Genomic DNA, 15,248 nt, shown 5'->3' with positions numbered 1-15,248 from the left:
TACAAACGATGACGTCATATTTCTGGATGTGTCTGAATCCGAAAGATTTCAGTTCATGCCTTTAACAGTGCAGAGACAGAAACGCTTATGCTTAAAACTAAACCTAGTTTATAATGACAAACAGCTGAATGAAGCCGTGTATATAGATGAACCATGTGAAACTGAAACCATCACCGGTGATGGGAACTGTTTTTTCAGATCACTCGCTTTTGCTATTAGTGGCAGTGAAACAGAACACAGAAAAATCAGACGTACTGTTACACACATGGAGAGAAATAAGGATACTTGTGTACATCAGCTTGGACAAAAATACTGTTCAGTTTCAGATTATATTACTAAAAGCAGAGTTAAATATGTTGGAACTTGGGCCACTGAGGTAGAAATTCAAGCTGCTGCCGATTTGCTGGGAGTCAATAATCACATACACTGATAATAAATGGCTAAAGTATTCTACATATGATACTTTTCAGTGTACACTCAACATACTGGATTTTATCTGAAACACTGTAATCTGAGCCATTATGATGTGGTAATGTGTGTAAAAACAGGTGATCATGTTTGCAGTGAACTGTGTGTAGGTAGCTGTGGGAAATTACATTCTAAATATGCAACAACTCGACGTAAAATTGACATTCAGAAAAGACAATATGAAACAAATGCTGTTGAGGCATATTTATCTACTGAAGAATATAAGCAATACAAAAAGTCAGTGTACAAAAATACTCTGAAAATGGAGAATATAGAAACTATGTTAAACAATTAAGTAAATGTAAATATAAGGTGGATCAGCAATTTAGAGACAAAGTGAAAAAGTCAAGTGTAGACAAATACAAGACAGATCGGGAATTCAGAGACAAAGTGAAAAAGTCAAGTGTGGAAAAATACAAGAGTGATCAGGCATTTCGAACAAATGTGAAAACATGTAAAATGGACAAATACCAAACGGACAACAAACATAGACAACATGTTAAGCAACTGCGTATTTGTAACTACAAAACAGACAGCTCATATGCAGTTCAAATAAATACAGAAAGAAGACATACAAAAAAAATAAAAGAAAAGAAATTGAATACATAATTGAACAGTTTAAACATAAAATAAGCACAGGTCCTGAATGTGTTTTCAGTCATTGGGTTCTTTTCAAACGTCAAGAAAATGAAATGCAGACAAGATGAATATTTCAAAAGAATTCCTGAAGTTGCATGTCTTACAGAAAAGTATTTGCATATTTGCAGTGAGTTGCAGTGTACACTGTACACATAGAGCTGATCCTGTTGGTTGTTTATGGATTTGCTACACATGTCACAAAGATAATTAGTGGGAAAATTCCAGAACAGTGTGTTGCTAATAATATGACACTGGATCCAGTTCCTTCTGAATTAGAAAGGTTAAATTCATTGGAAAGACATTTAATTGCATTGCATATACCATTCATGAGGATAGTGTCTTTACCAAAAGGAGGTCAAAACGGTGATCATGGACCAGTCACTTGTGTTCCATCTAACATAACAGATGAAGCTGAAATTCTACCAAGATCTGAAAATTCTGATCTTATAATTTGTGTAAAATTGTGACATACAAAGGACATTATAAATATGAATTTGTACAGGCACAAAAAATTAGAAATGCACTGCTGTCTACTGTAGAATTTGTTATTCTCTTTGAATGTTGCCTTTAACGATGATTGGGTTAATCCTCTAAGTAAAACTGAAGAATGTGAAGAAGTTAATGATGAGCATATCATAGTTTATGATAAGGAAAACACTGACAGTAATAATGAAGTTGAGAATATTGATGAAACTCCTTCATGATAGACAGCAGCATGGTATGTTATGGATACTTGTTTACAACCTGTAGATATAGCACAAGAGATTCTGGATCAGCATTTTGATGGAATAATGTCTGTTGCACCTGCAGAAGGAAACGATCCAGTAAGACTATTAACTGATGATTCAAATGAGGCCAAATGCTTTCCGGTTCTTTTTCCTTATGGCACGGGCACTTTTTATGATAACGGACCTGAAAGACTGACATTGTGTCAATATTTAAATGCCAGAACTCTTAATGCAGATGGGAGATTTGCAAAAAACCTAGACTACATATTTTATGCACAATATTTATCTGAATTAAATCAAGTTGTTTCAAATGTGTCAATAGCTTTGAGGAAAGGACATTACACACAGAAAACAGATGTTACCTCGGAAATGCTGTCATAGTCTCTGCAAAAGATTTTGAATGTTAATGAAGGATATAAGTTCCTGAAACCTATTAGAGGAACTCCTGTATTCTGGCAAAGTGTACAGAAAGATTTATTTGCTATGGTGAGACAATTGGAGAATCCCACATGGTTCTGTTCATTCTCCTCTGCTGACCTCCGGTGACCAGAACTGATGCAAACAATATTGAAGCAAGAAGGAAAACGTATATCAGCTGATGAGCTTGACTGGTCAGAAAGATGTGCACTTTTAAAAAGTAATCCTGTGACTGCTGCCAGAATGTTTGACAATAAATTTCACTGTTTTCTAAAAGATGTCATCATGTCTGAAGCTAAGCCGATTGGAAAAATTAAGGATTTTTTCATGAGTTGAGTTTCAAAACCGTGGTTTGCCTCATTCTCACTGCTTATTCTGGGTAGAAGATGCTCCTCAGACAGAGAAAGATGATTATGATAAAGTGGTCCAGTTTGTTGATCACTTGATGGCTTTTCACATGTGACATAGTGAAGATGAGCAAATGCATGAAATAGTATCAAATGTTCAGCAACACGGCAAAAGACACTCGAAAACCTGCAAAAAGAAAGGCACAAACTGCAGATTCAATTTCCCATGTCTACCAAGCAACAGGACATTTATTACACGATGTAACACTGAGGAACATAAAACTGATAATGATAAAGAAAAAGCATCAACAAAAACAAACATTCCTGAAATGGAACAGGAATTAACTAGTTTGATATTGAAGAAAGTAAGGAATGCATTACTGGACAGTGAAACAAATGTTCAATCTGTTGATGATTTATTCAATTCACTGCATATAAATCAAGAAATATTTGAAGCTGCGTACCGAAAAATGACAAAAAAAAACAAGTGTTTTTTTGTGGAGGAAACAATGTGATGTGTGGGTCAATCAGTATAATAGAGATCTTCTAAAAGCATGGAATGCAAACATGGACATACAGTTTGTGGTTGATGCATATTCTTGTATTGTTTACATCCTCTCCTACATATCAAAAGCAGAAAGAGAAATGGGATTGTTGCGCTCACATGCTCAAAAAGAAGTTTCAGAGCAAGGCAAAATTTGATGCTAAATAAGCTTTACGTAAACTCTGTAGTGTTTTTCTGCATAACCGAGAAGTGTCAGCACAGGAAAGTGTGTACCGTTTGACCAACATGAAGTTAAAACAGGCATCTCGTGAAGTGCAGTTTATTCCAACTGGTGATGCAATCAGGATGAGTCTTCCACTGAATGTCATACGCAAGAAAGCTGAATTTGGTGATGGAGTCACAATATTTGGATTTACATTATTTCAGACAGATATAAGCATAAACCTAGAAGCGGTGAATTTGAACAAATGTGTTTGGCAACCTTTGCATCAGAGTACAGAATATTGTCCAAATCTGAAAAGCTCATCCACTGACAGTGTGAAGTTGGAGAAAGAATTTGGATGTGTAAAGAAAAGGTCACGAACAGATGCTGCTGTCATTCGGTATCCTCGTTTCTCACAAACTAAAAATCCTGAGAAATATCATGAAAGCATTTTAGAGCTATTTTTGCCTCATTACTTAAATACACAACTGAAACCACCTAACTTCCAGACATATCAAGAGTTTTATGAAACTGGGTTTGTGAAATATTCTGATAATGAACTAATTTACGTCAGTCATAGTGGACACAAATGTTAGAGGCTGATTCCATAGACAAAGCTCAAGAAGACTTGGACGCAAATGGTCCAATGGAAGATGCATGGGCACAAATTTGTCCAGAAACTGAATGTGAGCGGTTAGAATGCCTTGATGACAAACACAATGAAATTTCAGATAGAGAAGAACCAGGTGATGCTATACCAGACCTTTTACCTAAAGAAGTATGTTCTTTTTAAGATAATCCTCATACCATGCCAAAAGCCCAAGCAATGTGTTTACTTTGTTCACTAAATGAAGAACAATCTGTTATGTTATAAAATTCAACATTGGTGTGTACAGAAGTTAAGTGGGGAAAATCCAGAACCATTTCATGTGTTCAAATCAGGTCCTGGAGGTGTAGGAAAATCTTTACTGATCAAAGCAATACATTATGAAGCACAATGCATCCTGTGTCAACTATCCAGTAATCCTGATGAGACCCGAGTGATATTAACAGCCCCAACTGGTGTAAGTGCCTATAAAATTGATGCTGTAACAATACAAACTGCTTTGTCCATTTTACCCATCAGCCAAACCTGATGATGAAACTCAGTTTAGGAAAAATTGAGGCCTGTGTAAGATATATTAAATGCTGGATGTCTCTAAACTTCCTCCAACTTAATGAGGATAAAACAGAAGTTCTCCTCCTGGGCCCTAAGGCCTCAAGACAGAAAATTCCAGATCTAATGCTTAATCTCGCAGATTACCCCATTAAACCTGGCACAGTAGCCAAAAACCTAGGTCGGAGTCGAGTATGACGCCTATCATTTGATAAATACATAGATAATACTACTAGGATAGGTTTTCTACATCTCCGCAACATTGCCAAGTTAAGAAATGCATTATCACAGGATGATGCAGAAAAATTGGTACACGCCTTTGCTAGCTCTAGATTAGACTACTGTAACTCACTACTGTCAGGATGTTCAAATAGGAATCTAAATAAACTTCAAATAGTTCAAAATGCCGCAACTAGAGTTCTGATCAGAACTAGAAAATTTCAGCATAATAGACCAGTCCTATCAGCCCTGCATCGGCTCCCAGTTAAATTGCGTATTGATTTTTAAATTCATTATTAACTTATAAAGTACTGCATGAGCTTGCTCCTGAATACCTCCAGGAACTTATTTCCTACTATGAACCCCCACGTCAACTAAGATCACAGGGTGCTGGTCTTTTATTAGTTCCACAAATTAATAAGGTAACAGCAGGGGGAAGAGCCTTTTCTTATAAGGCCCCCCAGCTTTGGAACAACCTTCCAAAATGCGTACGGGACTCTGACACAGTCACAATCTTTAAGTCTAGGTTGAAAACCCACCTATTTGGTTTAGCGTTTGATAATTAATATTCCCCCTTAGATAAGGGTACAGATCCAGGGGTTAATAGACGAAGGGTTTTATGGTAGACTGGGGCGCTGGTGCTGTCGTCCTGTCACTGCTCTTGGTCACTCAAGTTTGTTGACGGTGCAGTGGACGGATGCCATTGTCTCAGAATGCCCCCAAGCCTATGTTACCTTCTGGTTCTGCCTTTTTTAGCTAGGCTGTAATAATTTAACTTCATGCCGGAGTTGCTGCCACACTCCAGAAATTTTTATAATTTCATCTGTCCTGTATATGTCTCCGTATAGCGCTAATTCTCCCTGTTTTTTATTTTCTCCACATGGCTGCCCGCCTGCTCGTGGAAAAATGAGATGAGAAGAGACGAGCAATCCATCCTGTGCCAGCCACCTACTGCCTGACCGGATAGCCTACACCAAGATGGACATTATTACATATTTTCCTTTTCTTTATTTCTTTGTCTAAATTGTTGTTGTTGTCATGGTGACCGGTGTCGGCCAGAGGAGGATGGGTTCCCCCCCCTGAGTCTTGGTTCCTCTCAAGGTTTCTTCCTCATGCAAAAAAACTAGGGAGTTTTTCCTTGCCACTGTCGCCCTTGGCTTGCTCACTGGGGACAAGGACTCGACACTTGTAAAGCTGCTTTGTGACAACAACTGTTGTAAAAAGCGCTATATAAATAAAATTTGATTGATTGATACAACTTCTTAGGTGGTCTTCTGATAGACCATTTAAAAGCTATTGAAATAATAAAACAACTGAGTACTACAAATTGGTGCAAGGTACAAATACCCAGGTAAGAGTTGTAGGTTGTTGTTTAGGATGCACTTAATATATAACTATTTGTTTTCTTCCCCATGACTGTAGCATACAGAACTAGACTGAGAAACCAGTTTTAGTTCATTAGCTATTTAATATTGTCTTCAATATTGAACCTTTTCACAATATTCAAATTTTCTGAAATATATCATTCTGTGTGCAATGAATGAGTATAATGGACAAGTTTCACCTTTTGAATGGAATTACTGAAATGAATGATATACCAATATCTGTGTAACGTGGTGGGAGTCAGGGTTGAACACAATCGCGATAAAGAGCTGGCACCTACTTTAACGAAGCTAGTCTCCTCTAAGTGAACCGTGCACATACGGAGAGTGCGCGACTTACGAGGCATACCGAGAACACACTTCACAGAAACACTCACGAAGGAATATAAAGGACCACAGCGATTGTGAAAGGAAAACACGTTTATATAAGTATGAATGCTGAAATAATACAAGGCACAGAAAACACAGCAGAGACTAAAGTAAATGAGCACTACAAAACACAACGACAAATAACACCGGACCACTAGATACACAAGGGAACAACCACTGCGGTAAAGTTGGTTTCACGTTCACGTATGCAGAATTCTGTGCCTTAGACATTGCAGAGGTGACAGCAGTTATTTTAAATAACGTTATTTACAATTTAAAATCCGCCTATTCCTGAGTTGTAGGTGGTTGTTTATGTTGCCAGAAATTAGAATTTGCATATTTTGGCACTTTTGCTATAACTGTCTTAAAGCTATTGAAGAACTAATTCTGAATATGCGAACGTGAAACCGTGAAACCAACTTTACTGCAGTATTTGAAGCAACGTGCACGAAATCTCTGCATGCATCTGACCACCTTCAAATAAGTCTTTAATTAAACTAGTATGTGGTTCCAGTCCGGTCATGTTGTCTATAACAATATAGACCAGGGGTCGGCAACATATGGCACGCATGCCACCTTTGGCACGCGGAGGCATAATCAGTGGCACGAGACACGCTGGACCAGCATCAGCAAAAAAAAATGAATAATAAAAAATCTCAGACAGCGAGCATGATCCTCCAATCTGCTCAGCGGAGGCGTTTATACTTGGCGATCTATCGCGATATATAATAATTTGTGTCCTTTTAGCCCCCCCCCCCCCCCCCAACAATTTAAACTCGTTACTCGGCACGCTCATTGACTAGACATGTTAAAGTTGGCACTCCATGTCTCAAAGGTTGCTGACCCCTGATATAGACTATGTTCCAATCAGAGTAGAACAAGTAACACTGCAGTGCACTCCCGTGCAAACGAAGCCCACGAAGAATAAACAAATCAGTAACTTCCAGGGCACACAAATGGGTCAAGTTAAAAAATCTAAATCAATTTCGGCTCTGAATCTGTTTTTTTATTTTGCTATTTTTGTTTGGATTATCAAATAAAAAACAGAAAAATCCAAGCCTGATTTGTTTTTATATTCAAAACGAAAAACAAAATAATGAATTGTTTTTTTGATTTTCCGATTTTTGATTTTCAGTTGAATATCAAATGAACGAATGATACACTGATTCTCTCCCCCTATCAGGACTGTGATGCCTCCGCAGAATGTTGGTGATTGGTGGGCCCACTGTTCATTTACAGAGGGCCTGGCAGTTATAATTCAGCGCAATACCAATTTCAAATGACAGTAAAATTGACCAATCATATGTAGCCTGTCTAATCGAGGGCTACTTTTTGTGTGTGTCACATCACAGATTAACGAGGGGGTGTGGTCTTGCAGGCACATTTATGGACACCTATGGGGTCCTAATCAGATAATAATTTGCTGGCTAAGCTAATGGTAGGAGCAGCGTGGCTGAAGATGCTTCAGAGAGAGTGAGAGTGAGTACTCAGGAATTCCCAGGGGTGAGCGGCTGTGAACGACATTGTGCCTGGTGACGTGATCTGAGAGGTAGGCTGGCTTTTATATTAGAAAATGTGAACAATCCACTTCTACATGTTTTATGAGGGTTAATTTGCACTGTTTGTTTCTTTTAGCTTGTGGCTAAGCAGCAACTTGACTTGTAGTTATCCTGATTAACCGTGAGTGTTATTATCAGATTCAAGCTGCTATCCTGTCCATGGGTGAAGTTAGCATCCCACCCTGATGAAGTGAAGATCACTGCGTCAGTGTTTGCCAGCTGCTGTTTTCTTATCATTTTTATAACTTTGTGATTTTTATTTTTTCTCAAAATTGACCAGTGCATGATAAAACGGTTTTTGCCTGCCGTGTCTCGCCTTAAGTTGCAAGTTTTCAATAAATGTAAGGGAGCTTAGGAGACTGTTTTTTTAATAGCATTAAAAAAGCAAAAATGTCAATGGCTTCAGAAAAGAGAAAAAATTAAATAAAATATCTAAAAAATATATGTTTAGATATATTAGTTTAAAATACAAATAGGAAGACAGTTAGTTACTATCTTCGTGGTCCAAGCTGTCATCTTTCTGCTCTTTGTCTTTGGGGGGTCTGGTTTTTGTCTGGATGTGTCTTGTTCTATATTGTTGAAGAGGATAGAAAGTTTGATCTGTTAATAGGTGATTCATGTGATGGGATGTTAAACTGAATTTGAATTCACGTTACGTAAACATCTTACCATTCTTGCCGAAATCAGCTGTTGCAGATAGTGTTTCACTTGCTGCCTTGGTTTTTGTGACTTCTTCTAAAAGTTGCTCTCTTTCTTTCTGCAACATTTTGACTGTTTGCTGAAGTCCCGCATTTACTTTCTTCAATCGCGATATAATTGCCATAATATCGGTGGACACAGTACAAAGTTGCTGTGCTGTTTCTTCTTTGTTGTTGGGTCACGGCATTTATACTGTCAATAACAGACAAAATTGTATGCATGCGAGATGTGCAGATATACAATGGTATTAAAAGTAGGGCTACACGATTAATCGTATTTTTATCGTTATCGCGATATGAAGTTTCACGATAAACACATCGAAAGAGCCACGATAACTCCTTGAATAACAGCAAACTCAAATTGCATTATCCTCGTCCAGCAATAGAGGGAGCTAATCACGCTGCAGACTATGATCACGTGACGTAAGTAGGCAAGAGGCAGAGTGAGGTGAACACGCTCATCAGACACGCGATTTGGTTTAAGCCTGGTTTACACTTGACGCGGCGCGAGGGTCCGCAAGGCAAAAATAACGTAATCGCGGTGGCTTCGCACGTGCGCGATGGCCTCGCGCACTGTCGATTCACAAGGTCACCTCGAATTTTGTAAGTTCGCGCGCGCCGCGTCTCGGCGCAATGAGAAGTCATGTTTGCAGGGTTCATACACCTATACAAGGTGGAATTCAAGCACTTGTACGTCACTTTCAAGGTCCATTTCAATATTTCCCAGCACGTTAAACTTAATTGAGGTAAAAAATATATATATATATATTAGGGGTGGGACGCGATTAAAAAAATTAATCGAATTAATCGGAAGCTTTGTAATTAATTAATCGAAATTAATCGCATTTTAATCGCATTTCAGTATTTAACATGAGAAATATTAATTTAAGTTTGAATGATGAATGAATCAATGAACATAATCATAAACTTCAACATCTTGTTTATTTTTCCACCAGTCTACTACACAGACCAATATATGTGTAGTGTGCAGAAAACAATTCAGAACATTGGAAATTCTGATCAAAAATGTTGTTTAATTTTGGGAGTTTTGCTCAGGATATTGGAAGAATTGAAGTAAATCAGAAGATGTTTTTTAATAGCATTTTAGCAATTTCTTTAATTTCTTGCCACAGGCATCTCCATAGTGCCTAGAAGTGGTCTTCTGCATGCTCAAAGCAAATGACTGGATCTTCATCATCTATAGATTCATCATCTATATGAGCTGTCACACCAAGATAATTCTTGTTGCTAACAGAGGTCCAATGATCCCCAGTCAGAGCCACATTTGTGGCGCTCTTCACAATAACCTGTTTTACTTCCTATTCCTCATCATACAGCTGCTGGATTTTCTTCGACATTGTCTTTCTGGGGTGAGTTTCCCAAAACGTTCTTAGCGCCAAGTACTTCGTTACCTCATTCTTACGTACGAGGTTAAGAAGTACTTGGCGCTAAGAACGTTTTGGGAAACTCACCCCTGGACGGTAGTTCGTAACTTGCATCAGTTGGCGCAATGTGCAGTGCTTCTTGTAAGTCTTTATCTTCGACCACAGGGAGCGGACAACACAAATAATGTGACGCATCATGTATAAACGCGTGCGGAGTCGCGCGTTATGGCCACTCGCGAAAGTTTAATCCAGTCTTAATGGTCCAATGAAGGTCATTTAAAAACCAGGACATTTCCTCACAGGATGTGAATTACGGACGTTTGGTCACCCTATCGTACTAGGAATACATTTAGCAGCTAACTTATCATTACTGACCTGCGCGTTAAGCTGGGCGTACACTGTGCGATTTTTGGCCCATTTTCAGCCGATTTTTCACTCGTTTCGGCTCAATTGCGTGTCGTGCGTCGTATAGTTTACACAGGTATACGAGGAGCGATTCACAACTCCCGATCAGAAATCGCAGCGTCGCAAGAATATCAAACATGTTTGAAATTCAAATCGCTCCTCGTGAGAGTATCGCACTGTTGAAGCAGCTCCACGAGCCGACTCTCCCTGCGATTTAGTCGTACAGTTTGAGCTGGAGCTGAGTACACGATTTAAAATATCGTACAGCGTACGCCCAGCTTTAGCCGCAACATGTTTTGCGTTGAGGTGGTAACGAAGGGTGGAAGTGCTCCTGTGATAAGCGAACTCCTTCCTACATAAAGTGTAAATAATACTATTTTTGTTTGTAGCCTACTTCCATCTGGAAGTTTATATTTAACTGCTGCAGCTGGCGGTGCTGAGGAGCATAAAGCACTGCAGTTAGCTTTGTGCCTCTGTGAGGACGCAGCCGCTTGTTTTCTTCTGCTGAGTGAGGAGGAGAGGAGGGACTACGCTGCTCTAGTTGGGGCACTACCAGTGATGTCAGCAACATGTTACTTAGTAACGCGTTACTCAGGCATGAAAATCTGTCACCTTTCGGCGAAATTCGCCGTTTTGAAGTTTAAAGGGGTGACCTACGTGAATCGTGTAGATCCGATGAGTTTTTTGTTGGGGGGGGGGGGGGGGGGGTCGGGAGATTATATGTATATATTTTAATTATCATATTGACTTAATAAGCAAACAGAGCACTTCCGAAATCGGCAATTTCAATGACACAGTGGCCAGCAGTTTCCGCCCAGAACCTTCATAGAGGCCAAATTGCGTTTCAATCATACGAACGTTCTTCATTCATGTTATTCATTTACTGCTAAGCGGGACGAGAAGCAGGACCTAGTGCTACACCGGGGACAAGGCAGAATAGTGTACATTTACCACTACATTTACCAGATCGTACATTTCCCAGTGGATTTAATTGGGTTATTAATGGTTTCAATCGTTTTCATATTTTGCGGTAAAACAAAGTTACTGCCGTTCGCTACAGCGTTGAACACCGTCAGAGCCACAAGCTCTTGTGATAAATAGGTAGATAGATAAGCCATTAAGTTCGCGTCAACCCCGTGTAGTTAACGGTGACATAAAATAAGAAACAAGATTTTTTTCTAGTGTGTCAGTAGTTGTAACTGGTGAATCCAGGGACGTGTGATAACATTCGCACCAGGGCTGAAAAGGTTGAAGATGAAGTTGTAAACTCTTGTCGTTTGAGTCTACCCTTAGCCTATGTTAGAAAATAACATGTATTTTTACACTCATTTTCGCCGCTGATGTATTTATTGGTTCATTAAGACGTAATGGTTTTGACTTAGCCATCTGGAATGGCGAAAGCGGCTTCTCGCGTTTACGAACTGGCTCCATACATTGAATCCATTGACAAGACAGTCAAACATTTTTTTAAATGGATTTTACTATATTTTACGGAGCCCGTAAGGTGACATCTTGTAAAAAAAATAATAACGCGTGGCCACAACTTATTAACGCATGTGAACGAGATACTAATGTCGCCTTTCACACGCGGCAACAAAGTTTTTTTTTTCACAGCAAAGCAAGTAGATCCCGGGGATGTTCGCGAACTGACTGCCCAAGGAAGGTAAACCTGGCTTTATATAAAGTAATACTTAATTATCTTGTTCGCACGCGTTAATTATCTTGTTCGCACGCGTTAGTAAGTCGTTCACACCCGTTAGTAAGTCGTGTCCAGGCGTTATTAGCCTATATTTTTTACATGATGTCACCTTACGGGCTCCGTAATATTTGGTATCACCTGTCGCTGTACCCCCGTACACCAGCAGCCCCCCCCCCCCCCCCCCCCCCGTCGCCGTATCCCCATGACGTCACATGTCAACGCCCCCCCCCCACATGTCAACGCCCCGTCGCCGTATCCCCATGACGTCACATGCCCCGCCCCCCGGTCTTCTCACCTTTTTAACCCCTGACCCATTTTCATGCCTGGTTACTCTAATCTTACCACTTTTTTCGGTAACGAGTAATATAACGCGCTACTATTTCCAGTCCAGTAATCCCTAGTAAAAATATATATTTTTGCTTTCTTCTTGGCTCAGTTCTACTTTTGCGTCTGACCGTAGCGCTCGACTCCGCACGCTGCGCGCGACCCTGTGAGAGCACGAGCACGTTTTACAAGTCATTTTTTGCAGTGTCCTCCCGTAACGACATGTGGTAGTATAAAGAAACACCCCTCAAAAACAGGGGAATGAACATTTACCTGAAGAATTTTAATGTTGCTTTGTGTTCCACGTTTGAAATGTGCTGGATTTTGGACTAATGTAGCCTACTTTAAAATGCTTGAAATTGTAATGGTATTTAGTTTCACAACAAATAGCTGTCTGACTGAACAGTTCACTTGTATTACGTTTACAAATAAATTTACAAATAATACCGCGCAGCTACACAAACGTAATGTCAGGAGATACTGTAGCAACTACTACTCCTCACGGTGAATTCCCTAACGGACAGGTAACTATGCCATCACTGGGCACTACAGAGACGGGTTGGGCAGTATAACCAGCCTGTGCTGCTGCGATCTGAGTTCCACAACAGACGCAGACTGCCCAGGGAGCCCCTGCACATTCTGGCCCATGACATTGAGTGCCTGTGCAGACGGGCTTATGACAACATGCCACTTGCAGTGCGGGCAGAGCTCGCCCGGATCAGTTCCTGCAGGCTCTCGGCCCTAAAGATCTCCGCATACAGACTCAGCTCGCACATCCGGCCACGCTCAATGCAGCTCTAGAGTTTGCCCTGGAGAGGGAGATACTGACGAGATCCACTGGGGGAACTGACGACTCACCGGTAGTGAGAGTGACGACAGCTCCTATCTAACAGCGGGGGAGGCCAGAGGGACCACTCATCACATTTCAGGCAGCTGCTCCCCAGTCACCTGGGTCTCGGGCTGGTCTACGCCGTCGACCCCAGTCCTGCTGGAGATGTGGGCAATCTGGTCACCTGATTAGACAGTGCCCCAGGTTCACAGCTGCGCAGGGAAACGAGTAAGAGCCCGTGCAGGTGGGAGTGCACGGGCCTGCAAGATCAACACACCCGGTCCGCTGCCATCTTCACCAGGCACAGTCATTGCTGTAGGCTGGACCCAGGCTGGTGACTTCTGCCACGTCCCTGTTACAGTTTCTGGGGTGCCCTGTACGGCACTCTTGGACGCGGGGTCTAACGCAATGCTGGTTCGACCTGGTGTCATCCCAGCCGGAGCTGCTGTGCAGACAACTGATGTGCAGCTTAAGACTGTGACTGGGGACCTGGCTCCTATAAGAGGGAGGGGAGTGTTTCAGTTTAAGGTAGGAGATGTCATTGTGTCTTATGCTGCTTGGGTGGTGGATGTGCAGGACACCTGCATCCTTGGGCTGGACTTTCTAAGAGCCATTGGTGGTGTATTGGACCTGACAAGGGGTGTTCTAATACTCCCTGCAGGGCAGAGAGTACAGCTGGTTTCCCCCTCGGTATGCTCAGCCCCTGCTGAAATAGCTGCTAGCACCGCAGAGACTGCTTGCTTTAACTGAGTTCAGCACAGTGAACGACTTCAAGAACTTTGCTGTAGCAATGGCGGAAAAACACTCACCATAAATGACAAAGCTGCCGGTCTGTCCTTTAATAACAACACCTTACAACAAAGATAAATAAACAGAAGGTGACAAATGGAGAAAAACAAGATTTTTAATATTTTTATTTGATTTAGGAAAAGAGATGACCAAAGTAATGGTCATACTGTGACGTTCGGTGCAGCTGGAAGGACGAGGCACGAGATCTCTCCAGCTGGTATCGACGGAACGTTTATTTTGAACATTAAGCGCAATAGCGCACGAAAAACACTGGCACATACACACAACGTGCAGACTGAAACAACGACGAGCACAAGACACTGCGCGAACGGACATTAAATAGACAAACCACATAAACCCCACATGATGACGAGACGAGCCACAGGTGAGACGGATGATCACCTGCACCCACAGAGATCCACTGACGCAGACGAGTAGACGCAGACGACGTAAACACGCACCCAAAAGGGAGGGGTCGGGGACCGTAACGTGACACATACTAACAGACTAACATGGGAACTGGTAGTAGTTCAATGTCTTTGTAATCTAAAGTATGTAAACATGTTCCTGTTCAAATGCTATTAAATGTGATATTACACAGTATAATCCACTTAAGCTTTAAGAAATAATAATTTCAGTAGGTAGATATAGACACATTTAGATTATGTTTACATTATAATATTAAAAGGCAAAACAGTATTTCATAATTATGAGATAATCAACCTTACTGTGCATTGTATTGCATGACTATTTTTATATCACTAAGATGAATTTTACAAATCACCATTAATTCAAGGAGGGAGGTTCTACAACGTGTTACAGAGGATAATGATCAAAGTGATAACGATGATGATGATTACTGCAGTTATTATTGCACACCTGTAGGAATTATCGCTTCGCATCACCTGTAGAAAGACACTCAGATTAGATTATGTAACTCAGTTAAAAGTCTGTCACAGATATTTGTTTTCTACCACAAGCTTTTGAACATTAAAATAGACCGATGTTTAAATGTGACTCATGAAATCTGCAACCCAGAGACATATTTATTTTTCAACAGTCTCTCACATTAGTCATGTGGTTGAACTGCTGTTTGAGTTTGTAATGTTGAGTGACTGAATGTGGAAT

Source organism: Brachyhypopomus gauderio, unplaced genomic scaffold (genome assembly GCF_052324685.1).
Source record: "Brachyhypopomus gauderio isolate BG-103 unplaced genomic scaffold, BGAUD_0.2 sc37, whole genome shotgun sequence".
Classification (NCBI taxonomy): domain Eukaryota; kingdom Metazoa; phylum Chordata; class Actinopteri; order Gymnotiformes; family Hypopomidae; genus Brachyhypopomus; species Brachyhypopomus gauderio.
This window is presented reverse-complemented; position numbering follows the sequence as displayed.